Genomic DNA, 20,115 nt, shown 5'->3' on the forward strand with positions numbered 1-20,115 from the left:
TGGGACTAACCTATTAACCGAAGGCCCAGTGCAAATTGCTGTTTTTTTGCCTATTTCGGTGTTTCACAGAAAATGAATATCAAACGGAATCCAAACGGAATGAAACCTTTGCGAGGATCATTTTTGGAACAAACGCAATCCAGGAGACTTGGAGTGGAGGTCAAGAAAGCCACGAGGCGGCCACGTGGCAGGAGGGCGCGCCCCCCACCCTCGTGGGCCCCTCGCAGCTCCACCGACCTACTTCTTTCGCCTATATATACTCTTATACCCTCAAACCTTCGGGGAGAGCCACGAAACACATTTTCCACTGCCGCAACCTTCTGTACCCGTGAGATCCCATCTTGGGGCCTTTTCCGGCGATCCGCCAGAGGGGGATTCGATCACGGAGGGCTTCTACATCAACACCATAGCCTCTCCGATGATGTGTGAGTAGTTTACCACAGACCTTCGGGTCCATACTTATTAGCTAGATGGCTTCTTCTCTCTCTTTGGATCTCAATACAAAGTTCTCCTCGATCTTCTTGGAGATCTATTCGATGTAATACTTTTTGCAGTGTGTTTGCCGAGATCCGATGAATTGTGGGTTTATGAATTTGATTATCTATGAATATTATTTGATTCTTCTCTGAATTCTTACATGCATGATTTGATATCTTTGCAAGTCTCTTCGAATTATCGGTTTAGTTTGGCCTACTAGATTGATCTTTCTTGCAATGGGAGAAGTTCTTAGCTTTGGGTTCAATCTTGCGGTGTCCTTTCCCAGTGACAACAGGGGTAGCAAGGCACGTATTGTATTGTTGCCATCGAGGATAAAAAGATGGCGTTTATATCATATTGCTTGAGTTTATCCCTCTACATCATGTCATCTTGCCTAATGTGTTACTCTGTTCTTATGAACTTAGTACTCTAGATGCATGCTGGATAGCGATCGATGTGTGGAGTAATAGTAGTAGATGCAGAATCGTTTTGGTCTACTTGTCACGGCCGTGATGCCTATGTTCATGATCATTGCCTTAGATATCATCATAACAATGCACTTTTCTATCAATTGCTCGGCAGTAATTTGTTCACCCACCATAATACATGCTATCTTGAGAGAAGCCACTAGTGAAACATATGGCCCCCGGGTCTATTTTCCATCATATTAATCTTCCGTCAACTAGCTATTTCTGTCGCTGTTTATTTTGCAATCTTTACTTTTCAATCTATACAACAAAAATACAATATTGATCTTATTATCTTTATCAGATCTCACTTTTGCAAGTGGCCGTGAAGGGATTGACAACCCCTTTATCACGTTGGTTGCAAGGTTCTTATTTGTTTGTGCAGGTACTAGGCGACTTGCGTGTAGTCTCCTACTGGATTGATACCTTGGTTCTCAAAAACTGAGGGAAATACTTACGCTACATTCCTGCATCACCCTTTCCTCTTCAAGGGAAAACCAACGCATGCTCAAGAGGTAGCAGGGTGCACACCTCCTCCTCGCTAGGCCTCATTCTTTGAGCATAGATGGCTTCATGAAGTGGGTCCTCATCATCTTCATCAAGTGGGTCCTCATCATCTTCATCATCTTCCTCCTTGTTGATATAAATGACAGCCAGCTTTGGTCTTTCTGCTCCGAAAGGAGAAGTTGATCAACTCACCACCAGTAACACCCATGCGGGCGAGGAAACGGGCCCATCCATCTCCTACAATTTGCGACATATTGCATCCTTTCTCGACCTCCATAGTGTAGCCCCCCCCAAGGAGCCTCAAAGGTCACAGTGTCTCCTGTCAGCTTGTTGAATTTCAACCTCACATTGCATGGGACGATCCATGTAAAAAAGAAAAATGACACAATGCATTAATGCCAACACTAAAAACAAAATAGTTGTTACATTTCATATAATTTCTTACCACCGCATGAAGAAAACTTGGCTGGAAGTAGATGTCGAACAACTTGCTAGTTGCAAGGCTACTGGCGCACCTTGACTTGCACAGTCGATATGATGGTGGTGGTGGTGGTCGCGCCATTTTCCTAAAGCAATATGAGCAAAGATGAACGGTCCACTTCACAGGAAAGAAAAACAATAACATAAAATTGCTAAGTGAGTAAGTAAGTATAGTAAGTGATACAAATTAAAGGTGTCTCTGAATTATGATCCTGGGTGATGCTTGTAGCAAGAAAATATCTATGTAATTTTCACACCAGCAAAACCACACCCCCAACCCTCACAAGAAAATATATATCTAATTAGCAGACCAGCAAAAGCACACCCCCAGCCCTCACAAGAAAATTTCATACGTCCAACGTAAACAACTACTGTGAGCATGAAGCTACACAACACATCGACTCCAGTAACTTAGCACTTGCAAACAAAATACTTATATCACAACCAATATCTACCAGGAAAAAAATGAACTACACCTCACTAAGCCGTTGCCTGTTGCATTAGCATTTGAACTTTCCTACGACGTAGTTAACGAATATGACATGTTCATTCTACCAAATGATTAAATAGTTTTGGTATCACTAGAAACTATCAACTATGTCTAAAAACAATATACTAAAACCCTAGTAGTAATTCAGTTAAGTAGAAACTAACAACTAAACCCTAGAAACTATCCTAAATCAAAGTGTTATATATGACCAGAGGCTTATATCAACTAAAAACTATCAACTATGTCTAAATTTTTACTAATCAGTTAATCGTACTAAATCAAAATTGTTATATATCAACTACAAACTATTAAGTAAATCAAAATGTTGCATATCAACAAGAAAATATCAATTAGCCTACTAAATCAAAATGTAGCAGGCGGGAGGGGGTTGTGGATGGAGGAGGGAGGAGGGAGAAGGAGGGCCGACTTGAGGAGGGAGGATGAAAGAGGACGGAGGAGGAAGGCGGAGCGAGGAGGGGCCAGCCTGCGACGAATGGAGGAGTGGAGGGAGGACGGAGGAGAAAGGGCGGGAGGAGGGGGAGGATTACCGAGTCCAGGGAGGAGGGGGAGGTGACGGCGGCGCAGAGGGAGGAAGGGTAGGCTACGGTGGCCCGCAGGGGAGAACCGGTGCGGGGGGATTGAGGGGGGAGATCGAGTGAGTGAGGGGCGGCCGGTTGGAGAAGATAGAATGGCTTAGCAGTAGCGTGCTTTAGGGAAACGCGCTACTGCTAAACGCCCTAGCAGTAGCGCCTTTAATCCAAGAAGCACTGCTGCTACGCCCGTATCAGTAGCGCCTTCTGCTAAAACGCGCTACTGCTATGTGTAAGCATGTAAAAATAAACATCAAAAATACATTGATCATCAATGATCTTTTTGTGTAATATCTGAATTGTCAATATGAGTCCTCACCGGTTTAGAAACCGGAGATGGCTCATATTACGGCCACAAATTCTACACATGGAGTTCAATGAAGACCAAGTGGTTGTGATAGTTTGAGAAGTAACATATTTAAGGTGGTAAAAACCCTGTTCGCGGAGCGAGGTGGGACTAAATTTAGGTGCAAGGAGTGGAGTAAACTTAGCAGTAGCGAGCATTGTCAAAAGGCGCTACTGCTAGGATCAGTAGCAGTAGCGCTGTTTGGAGTAAGGCGCTGCTGCTATAACTAGCTTGGCGGCGGGATCGTGGCAATTATAGCAGTAGCGCGGCTTTGTACAGGCGCGCTACTGCTACATTTATTTCAGCAGCGCATTTTGTCGACATGCTGTACTGCTAGATAGCAGCAGCGTCTTGTTTTAAAGCGCATTGCTGGTAAGATTCTGCGTATAGGCTTTTCCCTAGTAGTTCTTGGACTCCAAGTCCAATCCTATTTCTACTAGGACTCCTTCCTTTTTTGCCTTCCCTAGCCATATGGGCTTTTGAGGACTTGGTGCGCCTAGCCCAATAAGCCCAGGGTGCCTCCCCGCAGCCCATGCTAGCCCTTGGGTCGTGGTGGACCCACTTGTGGACTTCTGGACCCCTCCAGAATCCTCCGGAACCATCTGGAAGCTTCCCGGTACAATACCGAAAAAACTGCACCTTTTTCGGGAACCCAAAATATGACTTCCCATATATAAATCTTTACCTCTCGACCATTCCGGGACTCCTCGTGACTTTCGGGATCTCATCCGGGACTCCTAACAACATTTGGTTACCACTCATCAAATATCCCAATACTACTCGAGCGTCAACGAACAATAAGCGTGCAACCCTGCGGGTTCGGGAATTATGTAGTCATGACCGAGACACCTCTCCGGTTAATAACCAATAGTGGGACCTGGACGCCCATTTTGATTCCTACATATTTCACGAAGATCTTTTATCGGTTTAACCTTTATGACAACATACGTAATTCCCTTTATCTGTCGGTATGTTACTTGCCCCAGATTCGATCGTCGGTATCTCTATACCTAGTTCAATCTCGTTACCGGCAAGTCTCTTTACTCATTTCGTAATACATCATCTCGTAACTAACTCCTTAGTCACTTTGCTTGCAAGCTTCTTGTGATGTGTATTACCGAGAGGGCCCAAAGATACCTCTACGATACTCGGAGTGACAAATCCTAATCTCGATCTATGTCAACTCAACAAACACCTTTGGAGATACCTGTAGAGCATCTTTATGATCACCAAGTTATGTTGTGACGTTTGATAGCACACAAGGTATTCCTTGGGTATCCGGGAGTTTCATAATCTCATAGTCGAAGGAATATGTATTTGACATGAAGAAAGCAACATCAATACAACTGAACGATCATTATGCTAAGCTAACGGATGGGTCTTGTCCATCACATAATTCTCCTAATGATGTGATCCCATTATTAAATGACAACACATGCCTATGGTTAGGAAACCTTAACCATCTTTGATCAACGAGCTAGTCTATTAGAGGCTTACTAGGGACACGGTATTTGTTTATGTATTCACACATGTATTTAGGTTTCCGCTCAATACAATTCTAGCATGAATTATAAACCTTTATCATGAATAAGGAAATATAAAATAGCATCTTTATTATTGCCTCTAGGGCATATTTCCTTCGGTCTCCCACTTGCACTAGAGTCAATAATCTAGTTCACATGACCATGTGATTTAACACCCATAGTTCACATCGCCATGTGACCAACACCCAAAGAGTTTACTAGAGTAATAATCTAGTTCACTTCTCCATGTGATTAACACCCACAGAGTACTGAGGAGTGATCATGTTTTACTTGTGAGAGAAGTTTAGTCAACGGGTCTGTCACATTGAGATCCGTATGTATTTTGCAAATTTTTATATCTACAAAGCTCTGCATGGACCTACTCTAGCTAATTGCTCCCACTTTCAATATGTATCTAGATTAAGACTCAGAGTCATCTGAATCGGTGTCAAAGCTTGCATCGATGTAACCCTTTACGATGAACTCTTTATTACCTCCATAATCGAGAAATATCACCTTAGTACTCGTAGGTAACTAAGGATAATTTTGACCGCTGTCCAATGATCTACTCCTAGATCACTATTGTACCCCCTTGTTAAACTCATGGCAAGGTACACAACAGGTTTGGTACACAGCATGGCATACTTTATAGAACCTATGGCTGAGGCATAAGGAATTACTTTCATTCTCTCTCTATCTTCTGCCGTGGTCGGGTTTTGAGTCTTACTCAACTTCACACCTTGCAACACAGGCAAGAACCCTTTCTTTGACTGGTCCATATTGAACTTCTTCAAAATCTTGTCAAGGTATGTGCTTTGTGAAAGTCCTATTAAGTGTCTCGATCTATCCCTATAGATCTTGATGCCCAATATATAAGTAGCTTCACCGAGGTCTTTCATTAAAATTCTTATTCAAGTGTCCTTTTATGCTATCCAGAAATTCTATATGATTTCCAATCAACAATATGTCATCCACATATAATATTAGAAATGCTACAGAGATCCCACTCACTTTCTTGTAAATACAAGCTTCACCGTAAGTCTGTATAAAAACATATGCTTTGATCATCAAAGCGTATATTCCAACTCCGAGATGCTTGCACCAGTCCATAGATGGATCGCTGAAGTTTGCACACTTTGTTAGCACCTTTAGGATTGACAAAACCTTCTGGTTGCATCGTATACAACTCTACTTTAAGAAATCCATTAAGGAATGCAGTTTTGACGTCCATTTGCCAAATTTCATAATCATAAAATTCGGCAATTGCTAACATGATTCGGACGGACTTAAGCATCACTACGGGACAGAAAGTCTCATCATAGTCAACCCCTTGAACTTGTCGAAAACCTTTTGCGACAAGTCAAGCTTTGTAGACAGTAACATTACCATCAGTGTCGGTCTTCTTCTTGAAGATCCATTTATTCTCTACGGCTTGCCGATCATCGGGCAAGTCCACCAAAGTCCACACTTTGTTCTCATACATGGATCCTATCTCAGTTTCATGGCCTCAAGCCATCTGTCGGAATCTGGTCTCCTCATAGCTTCTTCATAGTTCATAGGTTCGCCTTGGTCTAGTAACATGACTTTCAGGACAGGATTACCATATTACTCTGGTGCGGATCGTGCTCTGGTCGGCCTACGAGGTTTAGTAGTAACTTGATCTGAAGTTTCATGATCATTATCATTTGCTTCCTCTCTAGTTGGTGTAGGCATCACGAGAACGGTTTTCTCTGATGTGCTACTTTCCAATTCGAGAGAAGGTACAATTACCTCATCAAGTACTACTTTCCTCCCACTCACTTCTTTCGAGAGAAACTCCTTCTCTAGAAAGGGTCCATTCTTAGAAACAAAGATCTTGCCTTCGAATCTGTGGTAGAGGGTGTACCCAATTGTTTCCTTAGGGTATCATATGAAGACGCGCTTCTTTGCTTTGGGTTCGAGCTTATCAGGCTGAAGCCTTTTGACATTAGCGTCGCATCCCCAAATTTTTAAGAAATGACAGCTTAGGTTTCTTGCCAAACCATAGTTCATACGGTGTCATCTCAACGGATTTAGATGGTGCCCTATTTAACGTGAATGCGTATGTCTCTAATGCATAACCTCAAAACGATAGTGGTAAATTGGTAAGAGACATCATAGAACGCACTATATCCAATAAAATACGGTTATGACGTTCGGACACACCATTACGCTATGGTGTTCCAGGTGGCGTGAGTTGTGAAACTATTCCACATTGTTTTAAATGAAGGCCAAACTCGTAACTCAAATATTCGCCTCTGCGGTCAGATCGTAGAAACTTTATTTTTTTGTTACGATGATTCTCCACTTCACTCTGAAATTCTTTGAACTTTTCAAATGTTTCAGACTTGTGTTTCATTAAGTAGATATACCCATATCTGCTCAAATCTTCAGTGAAGGTTAGAAAATAACAATACCCGCCGTGTGCTTCAATACTCATCGGACAGCATACATCGGTATGTATTATTTCCAATAAGTCATTAGCTCGCTCCATTGTTCCGGAGGATAGAGTTTTAGTCATCTTGCCCATGTCTTGCCCATGAGGCATGGTTCGCAAGAATCAAATGATTCATAATCAAGTGATTTCAAAAGTCCATTTGTATGGAGTTTCTTCATGCGATTTACACCAATATGACCTAAACGGCAGTGCCACAAGTATGTTGCACTATCATTATCAACTTTGCATCTTTTGGCATCAATATATGAATATGTGTATCACTACGATCGAGATTCAATAAACCATTCACACCGGGTGTATGACCATAGAAGGTTTTATTCATGTAAACAGAACAACAATTATTCTCTGACTTAAATGAGTAAACGTATTGCAATTAACATGATCTAATAATATTCATGCTCAATGCAAACACCAAATAGCATTTATTTAGGTTTAACACTAATCCAGAAGGTAGAAGGAGTGTGCAATGGTGATCATATCAACCTTGGAATCATTTCCAACACACATCGTCACCTCGCTTTTAACTAGTCTCTACAACTCCTATTTCGAGTTACTAATCTTAGCAAATGAACCGATATCAAGTACCTAGGGGTTACTACGAACACTAGTAAAATACACATCAATAACATGTATATAAAATATACCTTTGTTCACTTTGTCATCCTTCTTATCCGCCAAGTATTTTAGGCAGTTCCACTTCCAGTGACCATTTCCTTCGTAGTAGAAGCACTCAGTTTCAGGCTTGGGTCCAGCTTTGGGCTTCTTCACGGGAGTAGCAACTTGCTTGCCATTCTTCTTGAAGTTCCCTTTCTTTCCCTCGCCCTTTTTCTTGAAACTAGTGGTCTTGTTAACCATCAACATTTGATGCTCTTTCTTAATTTCTACCTTCGCTGATTTCAGCATCGCGAAGAGCTTGGGAATCATTTTTTTATCCCTTGCATATTATAGTTCATCACGAAGTTCTAGTCGCTTGGTGATAGTGACTAGAGAACTCTGTCAATCACTATCTTATCTAGAAGATTAACTCCCACTTGATTCAAGCGATTGTAGTACCCAGACATTCTGGGTACATGCTCACCGGCTCACTACTGGAATCAGCTATTTTGCCGTCTGCCACGGCGGACGGCAAAGGCACGAACGGCGGACGACAAAGGCCTTTGCTGTCAGCCGCGGACGGCAAAAGGCTCCGGCAAAGTAGGCTACGGTAAACAGCTACTTTGCCGTCTGCTTCCTGGCGGTTGACGGCAAAGGCCCTTTGCCGTCCGCCGCGGATGGCAAAGAGGGCGGACGGCAATAATTGTGCCTTCAGTCCGTTAAGTGGCTAACGGCAGGCCTTTGCCGTCCGCCGCGGACGGCAAACTTTCTAGTGCCTTTGCCGTCCGCCATATGATGTCATCTACACTGTAGGCAAATTGACCAAATGGGTCAGCTCCCAGGAAGCATAGCTGGATGCCACGTGGCCTCTTTGCCGTCCGCTGCAGACGGCAAAGAGCCCGTTGCCGTCGGTGGCCGACGGCAAAGAGCCTGCATATTGGCTCTTTTTTCTGTTTTTTATTAAATCCAACAATTTTCATCACAAATATATATGACATATATAGATATATTTCACAGCAAACATATATGATATATATGACAACAATTTTCACAGCAAACATATAAGATATCCATCCAACATGCAGAGTTCCTTCATACATAGTTCCATCACATATGTTCCATCCAACTACCAAGTTCCATCATACATAGCATAGTTCATCCAACTACCAAGATACATGCATAGTTCAACGATACAAAAGAAACAGAGAAAGGGATAAGGAGCACTCCATCTATGCAAGCTTTCGTCAAGTGAATGAAATCTGCAAAATGAAAAATAAGAAAGTTAGAAATAGGTGACTAGAACAAGAAGAAGACTAGAACAAGAAGAGTATGGGCCTATTCTGGAACTCTCCCAGCTCCACCGAATCCACGATTTCAGCTTCTGGAGCGAGCTCCTCACTTCACCCAGCGATCAAAAAACGTTCTGGAGGGACACTGGCTTCTCCCTTCGCTGCAGCCCAGCTGGGAGGCAAAAAGCCTGTTAGGCTCCCCATTGGGCTGGCTGGAGGCCGCCCAGATGTGCAACAGAGGTTTTTTTTTTCACAGTTGTCATGCCTTGGGCTAGCTAGGCTGTACGTGGTGATACACACATTTGGCGTGTTAAAAAAAAGGATACACATATGGCTGGGCAGGGCTGTACGTGGTGCCTTGGGCTTATAGCATGCAAAGTTCTTGTTAATACAGTAGCTACTGCAGCTACTTTTGCTGGACAGGAACATGTACAGAGAGATCGCCGTTTGGTACATGGAGCAACAAATATACAGCAATCATGTAATATTCGAAAGATCCCAAATTTTCGGAGCTAACATAGGTCATAATTTAGCAGAAAAACTTGTTCATGGCACAAAAGCTTCATTTGCCAATAAGTTTGCAAATCAATATGGTCACACATAGAAAGTCATGAACATGATTTCTTCACCAACTAAGAGCAATGGCTGTAGCTAGTTCATGCCTAAACAAATCCATGTTACGACCGCTTTCTGCCGTTGTTGAAGCATCCGATGCATTTGAAGGAATAGCATACTTCTTGTATCTATCATGAATAGTTGGAACATAATCCGGATCCCTCTCACACCGAAGAAAGTGGAGATCCTCTTTGTCATGGAGGCGGACGTAGTTGTGTAGTGTCATGGTAGCCGCAACAATCATCTTTTGTGTTGCAATCGAGTAGTTTGGCATCTTGAGCAAGATTTGCCATTTCATCTTCCATACACCAAAGGTTCTCTCTATGGTATTGCGCTTGGAAGAGTTGAGCCGGTTGAACTTCTCTACAGGAGTAGTTGGGGGCGCACCTCTCTGGAAGTCGGGGACGTGATAGCGTTCTCCTTTGTAGGGTGCTAGATAGCCATCTCTGTTAGGATAACCGGCGTCTACAAGGTAATATTTGCCTACACAAAGAAACAACAAACATGATTGTGAGTTGGAGGATATGTTACATAAGTTGCAACAAAAAGATATACTAACCCTTGGGAGGATGTGGGAATATGGCCTTGTCATTTTCAATTGCATGGAATAGCACACTTGTGTCATGCATAGAACCCGGTTGTCCAATTGAAGCATAGGTGAAATGCATATCAAAGTCGCATACTGCCATCACATTTTGAGTTGTTGCACCCGTTCTTCCAATGTACCTTACTTTTGAAGGTCCTTCCGGAATAGAAGCCCTAATATGTGTCCCATCTATTGCACCAATGCAATCTTTGAGGTGAGGAAAAGCCCTTTTGTCACGCTTAATCCTATCATGCACAATGTGAAAATTTGGGTCTTGAGGCCTAATGTAGTGAGATGACATCTTGATCACACAATGTAGAACCTCATGGAACTTACGATGGACCGCATCTGCTCCATGTTTGAAACGGTTTTGGGTTCTCCTATTTGATTCACAACCCCCCAAGGTCCATAAGAACATAGCTAAAGACTCATAAGTGGTAACAAAGCATGTTTCTTTGAGGCCATACTCTGCCACCAACTTGTCATGAAGATCAAAGAACACATGTGCATTCATTCTCAACATTGTGTATGTCTCTCCGGGAGTGCCAATAGTCTCTTGCAACCATTCAAAACCAGTCAACCTAGATGTCCTAGGTTCGGCCTTCATGACCCAACTTTTACAATACTTACCAACTATGGAAGACACGCCTGAACAACGCATGTCCATATCATGTTGATATTGTAAAACCATAATTTTCTTTCTTTCATAATTAGTGTCATCATCACTTTCACTATCCGATGACATCTGCATATAAACAATCACCAACATATGAAACACAAGTTAGCATCTATTGGATCAACAACATAGACATAATGCATAGATAAATAACAAACACTAGGTTAAACAACATAGACATAAAAGATGGTTCCATAAAGCCTACATAAATAGATGGAATGGTATCAAGTAGTTCCCATACTTTAAGAAGTAGGTTCAACATAAAAGACATAAATAGTTTTGATAGCAAAGGATAATCGACCATCACACATAGATGGAATATAAACTAACTACTTCGCATACTTCAAGTCATATTTCCTACGCAACCAACCCTTCCGAGAGTCAGGAGGCATGTAAAGAAACATCTCCCTTTGCGCCCTCTTCACAAACAACTCGCTAGCCATGAAGAACTCATCCGTATCAACTGTTGCACCACAAGCAATGACTTCGTCCATGACCGAGGTGACACAGTTTGCCTCATCTTGCTTTAGGAAAGACTGAAATGACGAATGAGAAGCCTCGGCAATGTCACCAATCCTTGTAACTTGCTCACACATCACTTGTGCGGTCTTGGGTTTCTTGTTCTTTTCTGGAATGATGATTCCAAGCCTCACTTTAGATGAAGTAGGTGTTGCCTGAGATGCTTGTTCTTCCATATCATCCAGATCAAGGTCCTCGATCTCGTCAACATTGATGGATTCTTTCACTGCCGCACTAGAGGGGGGAGGTATGCCAGAAGAGGGATTCCAATGGTCTGTACCATCAGTTGTGATATCTCCAAAAATAACCCGCAACTTTTCTTCATTAGCAAGTGCTTTCTTCTTGAACTTACCACAACCTTTAATATCCTGTAATGCAACAAGTGAAACACATTATTAGTAAATAAAGAGATATGGCTAAATTAAGATACATGATATAACAGCAAAAGAACTCACAATTTTAGCCTTCTTCCACCACTCATCATCTTGTGACACGGTGTTGTTCACATAGTCCCATCCGGCTCCGGTCTCCCGAAACTTGAGTTTCTTGAACAAGGTGAAATCAGCTTTAAGCTTGTCCCATTTGTTTTTCAATTGGGTATGTGTGTAGTCAAGCCCGGTTCTCATCTTAAATTGTCTTGTCACCTCATCAAATGCATTTGGGGTCAAATAATTGCCTGGCCTATTTCCAGCGTCCACTTGCTCAGCGAACAACTCGCACACAATCCGAGTGTTTTCAACACTCCATTCAGCAGTCATGCTTGACACTTATCTACGAAAATGCATGTCACATTGGTCCTCACATGTACTAGCATAATATGTAAACAGAAGTTTTTTGCAAAGCCAAAATCATGTCATATCTGAACAACACTTCACAAAGCAACTAATATCTTAGCAGTACAGCTAATATCTTAGCACTACACAATTCAAACTGTTAATATGCTACCAGTAGTACACTTCACAAATTACATTCACCCAATTAGGCAGGCACTAGTTCATACTGTATATATCTTAGCAGTACACATACAACACTGCACAAAAATTCAGTTTCCATTAACAGTACAGGGGCACCAAGTCTGACATAGGAGCTCAAAATTTCAGTTTCCATTAACAGTTCAGGGGCACCAAGTCTAACATAGGAGCTCACCTTGTGGTTTGGGCGAGGGGGCTCGGCCTCCGGGCTGCTGCTCCTGGCTCCGGCGTCAATGGCGACCTGCTGAGTTCGCCATTGTCAAGGGCTCGCTGCTCCAACCTGGTGCCGGGACGAGCGCCGCTGAGCAGGGGATCCGGCGGGAAAGAGGCCGGGGTGGCCGGATCTGTACGTGCAGGAGGGGATTTGGCCGGCGACGGGGGCAGCGGGTCTGGCAGCGCGACTGGCGGCGGCGAGGGTTCGAGGAGGGAGCAGAGGAGCGAGAACGGTTCGAGTCTGGGCTTCTCTGTTCTGTACGCGAGCCGTGCAAGGAGGGTGTGCGCGCCAATCGTTTTCCTGGGCGGTGGCAAAGCGCTGTAAATACAAGGAACTCCAGATTCTGTCGATTCGTGAAGCTGGGTTTTCCTCGCTCCGCAAAAATGCACTACGGCCCATCCCAGCTTCGCTATTTCAGCTTCTCGGAGCTAATGCGTTCTGCTTCGTTTTTCACGTGGAGTTTGGGAAGCTCAGAGTGGGAGAGTTCCAGAACAGGCCCTATGTCATTTATGGGCTAACTTACGTGAAATGGATCATATATGAGCTAACTAAGTTGAAATGGGTCGTTTATGAGCTAACTAAGGTCAAATGGATCGTTTTTTAGGTAACTAAGGTGAAATGGATCATTTTTTAGCTCACTTAGGTCAAATGGATCATTTATGAGCTAACTTACTTGAAATGGATCGTTTTTTAGCTAACTTTGTTGAAATGGATCATTTATGAGCTAATTTAGTTGAAATGGATCTTTTTGAGCTAACTTTGTTGAAATGGATCATTTATGAGCTAATTTAGTTGAAATGGATCTTTTTGAGCTAACTTAGGTGAAATGGATCATTTAAGAGCTAATTTAGGTGAAATGGATCGTTTTTTAGCTCACTTAGGTCAAATGGATCATTTATGATCTAAATTAGTTGAAATGGATCGTTTATGAGATAACCTAGGTACGATGGGTCATTTTGGAGTTAACCTAGGTGAAATGGGCCATTTTAAAGCTAACGTAGGTAAAATGGATCATTTAGGAGCTAATCTAGGTAAAATGGGTCATTTTTTAGCTAACTTGGATGAACTGCATCATTTATAAGCTAACCTAGGTAAAATGGGTCATTTTGGAGGAAAAGAAGCTAACTCTAGGTCATTATGGTAAGCATATTGGAGGAAATAAAGCTAAGTCTAGGTCTTTATGCATTTGTTAAGCAAAACACTAGAGAAACTTACCGTGATCAGGGAGGTGTAGGAGCGGGGTGGCTAGTGCCGCTACCTGGAGAAGGATCGTGCGATGCGTTTCTGGAGTTAAGCTGCACCAAAGATCATTTCCAATGTGTCGTTAGCATTATGACACTCAAATGTTAAGACTAGCAAGTAATGTCCATTCAAATTAAACTCACCGTGCTCCCAGGAGCAATCACTGGCATCGGCGGAGCGGGCTGACCGGACTTCTCGCACACAGACTGCACATTTGGTTTTCACAACAGAGTCATACTAGTTAGTAATGAGACTCAAATGTTAAGACTAGCAAGTAATCTGCAGAAGAAACTTACCACAAGGAGCTCGTACATGGCCCTTGCCTGCATGTCATTCCGTGCCCTCTCCTCCTCCATCATCTTTCTCATCCTCTCCTCCATCTCCCGCTGCCTCTCCGTCGCCTCCGCCAGAAGTTTCTCCGTTCTATCTCTCTCAGTCTGTATAGCAGCCTGCAACACCACTCACATGACCATTTGTAATCTTTGATGGAAGCGCACACAATGTAATGGAGAAAGATAACTGAGTACGTATCACTAACCTTGATGGAGAGTTGCACTGGCCGTTCACGAGGCCTCATCTCAGGAGTGGAGCTCGACTGGCGCGCCTTGATCTCCGAGAGAGTGCTAGGACAACGGATAAGTCCATCTCCAATGGCTATGGAGCCATGGGACCTCCCGCCACCAGATATCATCACCAGCTCTGGATCAATGGGACCCTGGCTCGGGTTAAAGTCCTCCCCTTTCCTCGCCTTCCCCTCATCTCTATATCTCACGAGCTTGTTGTGGGAGGAGATGTTGGTGAAGTTGTTTGCATCATCGAGGTCAGACTAAGAGAAAGCCTTGACTTTCTTGAAAGAGGCAGTGTGGGCCATGGCATACAGGTCGTACACCTCTGGCACCTTATCCGCCTTATTGTGGCGTGCCTGAAAGAGAGAAACAATGAAAATTAGTAATTAAAGGGCTCAAGCTAGCATGATGAATGAATTGCATGAATCATGAAGCAAACCACATACCCAGTTGCGCCCGAACTGATATAAGTTGGAGCTGCCTTGATGGTGTGGCACACCTTCCATTTGGGCACGTTTGTCCTTGGCCTCGTTGTGGAGGGCTAGCCATTCTTTTGAGCACCACTCATCGACCAACACCTCCCAACAATCTATCCGATCCGCACACCATCTCGGAGGCGCCTAAGTTAGCAAATAGAAACTTGAGCGCTACGGCTAAGAATTACTAAATGAAGGAACTTAAGTAGAAGGCCTTAAGAATTACCTTCATGTACTGCTCCTTACTCAGGAACTTATCGCGGCACGCCGGCTTGGTCTTCTTGATACCACGCAAGGCGTAGTAGTCTCGAACAGCCTGCACCCGAGCCTCGTGCCGTAAGTTCTGGAGTAGGCGCTTGCAGACGTTCTCGATAACATGTGGCGCGTCCTCCTCCTCGTATCCCTCCTCACACCTGTAGAATGTCTGCAATCAAATGAGACAATATTGATTAGTACAATTAATAACTAGCTAGTTTAAGATTTTGAAATGTGTAAAGGAGAAATTACCCAGAACTTTCTGATCACCATGTCTGCCCTCGTGTCGCACACGACACCGTCGATAATCTCATCCGGCGGGGCCGGGGCAGCCACGTAGTGCTCCCAGCTCAATCCAAGCTCTGGAAGCCTACCCTCACCAGGCAACGTGACAAACCCCGGGAAGTTTTGCCGGCAAAGAACTCCAAGGATGGAGTTGGGCCGGCGGACACTATGATGGTGGTCCCAACCCCTGCAACATGACAAGGCCAACGCATTAGTTATTTGAAGAAACGTGAATGCAGAAGGTACAAAAATATTAAATGCACTTACGAACCTCTCCCCATCAGGGAAAATCAACCACCTCTGCTCGTGGGTCGCCGGCACGGACGGGAGCCGTGTAGCACCACGCTGGTAGACGGTGCCACCCTCCTCCTCAAGATCAGTCGGCTCCCCACCATCATCAGCATGGCCACTCGGCTCCTCGGGCTGATCCGGCCAGGTACCCCATCCGGACGTGTGCTCCTCTGGGGTCTCATGGGCCGAACTCTCGTGGGCCGAAGGCCAGTCGACCCAAGGCTCGTGGGCCCAAGACCCGTGGACCGGAGGCTCGTGGACCGGAGTCCGTGTAGCCTCCTCCTCGGACGAGTCCACCCTAGCAGTCACGTGCTCGGGTGAAACAGCTGGGGGTGGCGGCGAGGAAGGCGCCGTAGCAGTCACCCTACCTCCTCTCCCGCGACCACGTGCCCCACCTCCTCTCTTCCTACCTCGTCCCCTGCTGGGCACCGCGGTCGACGAAGAAGGGCCCGGCGGTGTGGACATACTGTCCAGCAACGCTCGGCGGAGAGGTGCGTCTGGAATCGAAGACCTCAGACCACGCGCCGACGAAGAAGGGGCCTTGGCGCGCTCCCGACCAGCGCCCACCATCTTTCAACACCTGCCATGACAAACAGTAAACGAAATTAGTACAACATAAAAAAAAGACCGACATGAATAATAATATGTGTATCACTTAAGTGTACCATCATCAAGTACAACATTAAAAAATTTAATACCTGACACTACTAATAATCTCGATCAGTATCATCAATAAATGCATAATCATCATCATCACTATAATCAATGACGGGCTCATAGGGTTCAGTGGCATCAACATGTGGAAGGCCACCTTGACGTAATCGGTCAAGCAATGACAGGTCATCCGCAGCAGTAACCTCTTCTTGTTCCGGCTCTTCTTGTTCCTCCTCTGGGGTGATGTCGGATTCACTGTCGCTGTCTACTTCAATGTTATGGGGTGAAGTATAGCGTTTCTTGAAACGCTATTTGGAAAGACGTGTCTCTTGGAAGAATTCTCCTTCATATGTGTCTGGGTTAATGTGAGGTTCATAATCCTCTTCCTTTGGGGGAGATAGTCTAGCACGTGGCGGCACTTCATAAACGACATCCCAACCTTTCAGATTTGGATTAGTTTGGCAGGCCCACGGTAGATAGAATACTTGGGTCGCCTGTTGAGCCGTAATATAGACATCAGGAACATCTAAATGGGTGCTTTGGTTGATTTCAACTAGCCCTATATGTTCATGAGTCCTTCTAGTCTCCTTCGGCTGAAACCAATAACATTTGAAGACTACGACATTCGGTGGGTTTTCACCATAGAATAGAAGTTCATAAATTGCTTCAACTCTCCCATAATACTCGGTACCTCCTTCGCCGATAGCAGATACACAACAATTTGTAGACTTTCGGTCGGCCATAGGTGTTTGCCCATTTCAGCCTCTGTCCTCTTTTCCCAATTGCCGCACCGTAAACAGGGGCACCAGGTTTTCCTCTGGCCATTTGCAAATGCGGCTCGCACAAACCCCTTGGTTTTTGTGAACCATTCAGTGCTCCATTTGTTCTGACCAGTGTGACCGGTGTACATCCACGCACGATCACTCATCTTGACTTTCAGAGCTACTAGACACACAACAAATATATATATATATAATTCACCATGTATATATTCATCAGTTGATCTACTTTGTCAGTTTTATTACGTCCATGCAACCTACACTCTAATAGGTAATGATAGGTCCTAATCCCACCCGAGTATGTTTAGATTGGGTTCATTTTCCCATGCTATGCTCCGGATCCTACGCAAAATTTCGGCAGCACCTCCCCGCTGTTCTCCTGATACACGTCTCTGCAATAAACAGAGAGGATGTGTACCCGGAGAACAACAGGGGAGGCACTGACGAAATTTATGCGTCGGATCCGGAGCAAAGCATATGGGAAAATGAACCCAATCTAAACATACTCGGGCTGTCCATGGATAGCGTTGGACAATTCGAAAGAATCAAGGTTATAAATATGCAAATGCATGCATATTTATAACTATGACGCTTTCGAACGGGAGACACATATTGGTTACGCATACTGATGATTCAAGACACATATATAGCTAGCTATCAAGTTTCATCGGAATAGATCAAATAATTAATGGGGGAGGAGGACATGTCATTTGTGCTCACCCACGAACGAAGGGGCAGAGCTCGTCAAACGCACGGCGAGGTCGTCGAACACCAAACCTCGCAACGATAAAACAACTGCACATTTAAAACTACCCGATCAACACAATTATATATGATGTTTTTCATAACAAAATCGAAAGATATATGACCTAACTAATAATTCACAAATATATGACCCCGTCCGCTTCTGGAAGGCCAAAGAACACCTTTTCGGGAGGTGTCGGGGGTCGGGGTGTCGTGTCGGTCTCGGGGTGCCGTGTCGGGGTCGGGGTCGGGGTGTCGGGTCGGGGTGCCGGGTCGGGGTCGGGGTGCCGTGTCGGTGTCGGGGTCGGGGTGTTGGGTCAGGCTCGGGGTCGGGGTGTCGGGGTCGGGGTCGGGGTCTCGGGGTCGGGGTGTCGGGTCGGGGTCGGGGTGTCGTGTCGGTGTCGGGGTCGAGGTGTCGGGTCAGGCTCGGGTTCGGGGTCTCGGGGTCGGGGTGTCGGGTCGGGGTGCCGGGTCGGGGTGTCGGGTCGGGGTGCCGTCTCGGTGTCGGGGTAAGGGTGGGTGTGGTGTCAGGGTGTGGTGTCGGGGTGTCGGGGTGTCGTGTCGGTGTCGGGGTCTTGGGGTCGGGGTGTCGGGTCGGGGTGCCGGGTCGGGGTCGGGGTGCCGTGTCGGTGTCGGGGTCGGGGTGTCGGGTCAGGCTCGTGGTCGGGGTGTCGGGGTCGGGGTCGGGGTGCCGGGTCGGGGTCGGGGTCGGGGTGCCGTGTCGGTGTCGGGGTCGGGGTGTCGGGTCAGGCTCGGGGTCGGGGTGTCGGGTCAGGCTCGGGGTCGGGGTGTCGGGGTCGGGGTTGGGGTCGGGGTGTCGGGGTCGGGGTCTAGGGGTCGGGGTGTCGTGTCGGGGTGCCGAGTCGGGGTCGGGGTGCCGGGTCGGGGTCGGGGTGCCGTGTCGGGTCGGGGTTTTTTCCTCTTTTTTCCTTTTCTTCTTCTTCCTATTCTTCCTTTTCTTCCTCTTCTTCTTTTTTCTTCTCCTCCTCCTCTTCTTCTTCTTCCTTTCCTTTTTCCTCTTCTTCTTCTCCTCCTCTCCTCTTTTTTCTTCTTCTTCTTCCTCTTCTTCTTTTTCTTCTCCTCCTCCTCTTCTTCTTCTTCCTTTCCTTTTTCCTCTTCTTCTTCTCCTCCTCTCCTCTTTTTTCTTCTTCTTCTTCCTCTTCTTCTTTTTTCTTCTCCTCCTCCTCTTCTTCTTCTTCCTTTCCTTTTTCCTCTTCTTCTTCTCCTCCTCTCCTCTTTTTTCTTCTTCTTCTTCCTCTTCTTCTTTTTCTTCTCCTCCTCCTCTTCTTCTTCTTCCTTCCCTTTTTCCTCTTCTTCTTCTCCTCCTCTCCTCTTTTTCTCTTCTTCTTCTTCTTTCCTCAAACTAAACTAAACCTAAAACAAAACCTAAAACTAAAACTAAACTAAAACTAAACCTAAAACTACAACTAAAACTAAATCTAAACTAAAACTAAAACTAAAAAGGAAAAAAACAGAAAAAATAGAAAAAAAAACAGAAAAAAAGGGGGGCTCACCTGGGGCAGGGCCGGTGGAGGAGGCCGGTGGAGGAGGGGGGCGGGGCGGTGGAGGAGGCGGCCTGGGGCGGCGGGGGGCCGGGCCCGGGGCGGCGGGGAGCCGGGCCCAGGGCGGTGGGGCGCGGGGCGGCGGGGGGCCGGGGCGCGAGGGGGGCCGAGGCGGCGGGTGGCCGGGGCGGGGGGGGCGACGGGGCGGTGGGGAGCCGGGGCGGTGGGGCGACGGGGCGGCGGGGCCGACGGGTGGTGGGGCGACGGCGGGCGACGGGCGGCGGGGGCGACGGGCGGTGGGGCGGCGGCGAGTGGTGGGGGCGGCGGCGCGCGGCGGGCGGCGGCGGCGGGGTGGGAGGAGAGAACGGCGAGGAGAAACTGAGTAACGGGCGGGGGGGGTACGGGCCGTTAGGTAGTGCCCTCTTTGCCGTCCGCTTCTCTTTGTCGTCCGCCTTTTTGCTTCTTTGCCGTCTGCTAGCAGACGGCAAAGAGGTGGGCCGT

The sequence above is a fragment of the Triticum aestivum genome, chromosome 6D (assembly GCF_018294505.1).
Source record: "Triticum aestivum cultivar Chinese Spring chromosome 6D, IWGSC CS RefSeq v2.1, whole genome shotgun sequence".
In the NCBI taxonomy this organism is placed as follows: domain Eukaryota; kingdom Viridiplantae; phylum Streptophyta; class Magnoliopsida; order Poales; family Poaceae; genus Triticum; species Triticum aestivum.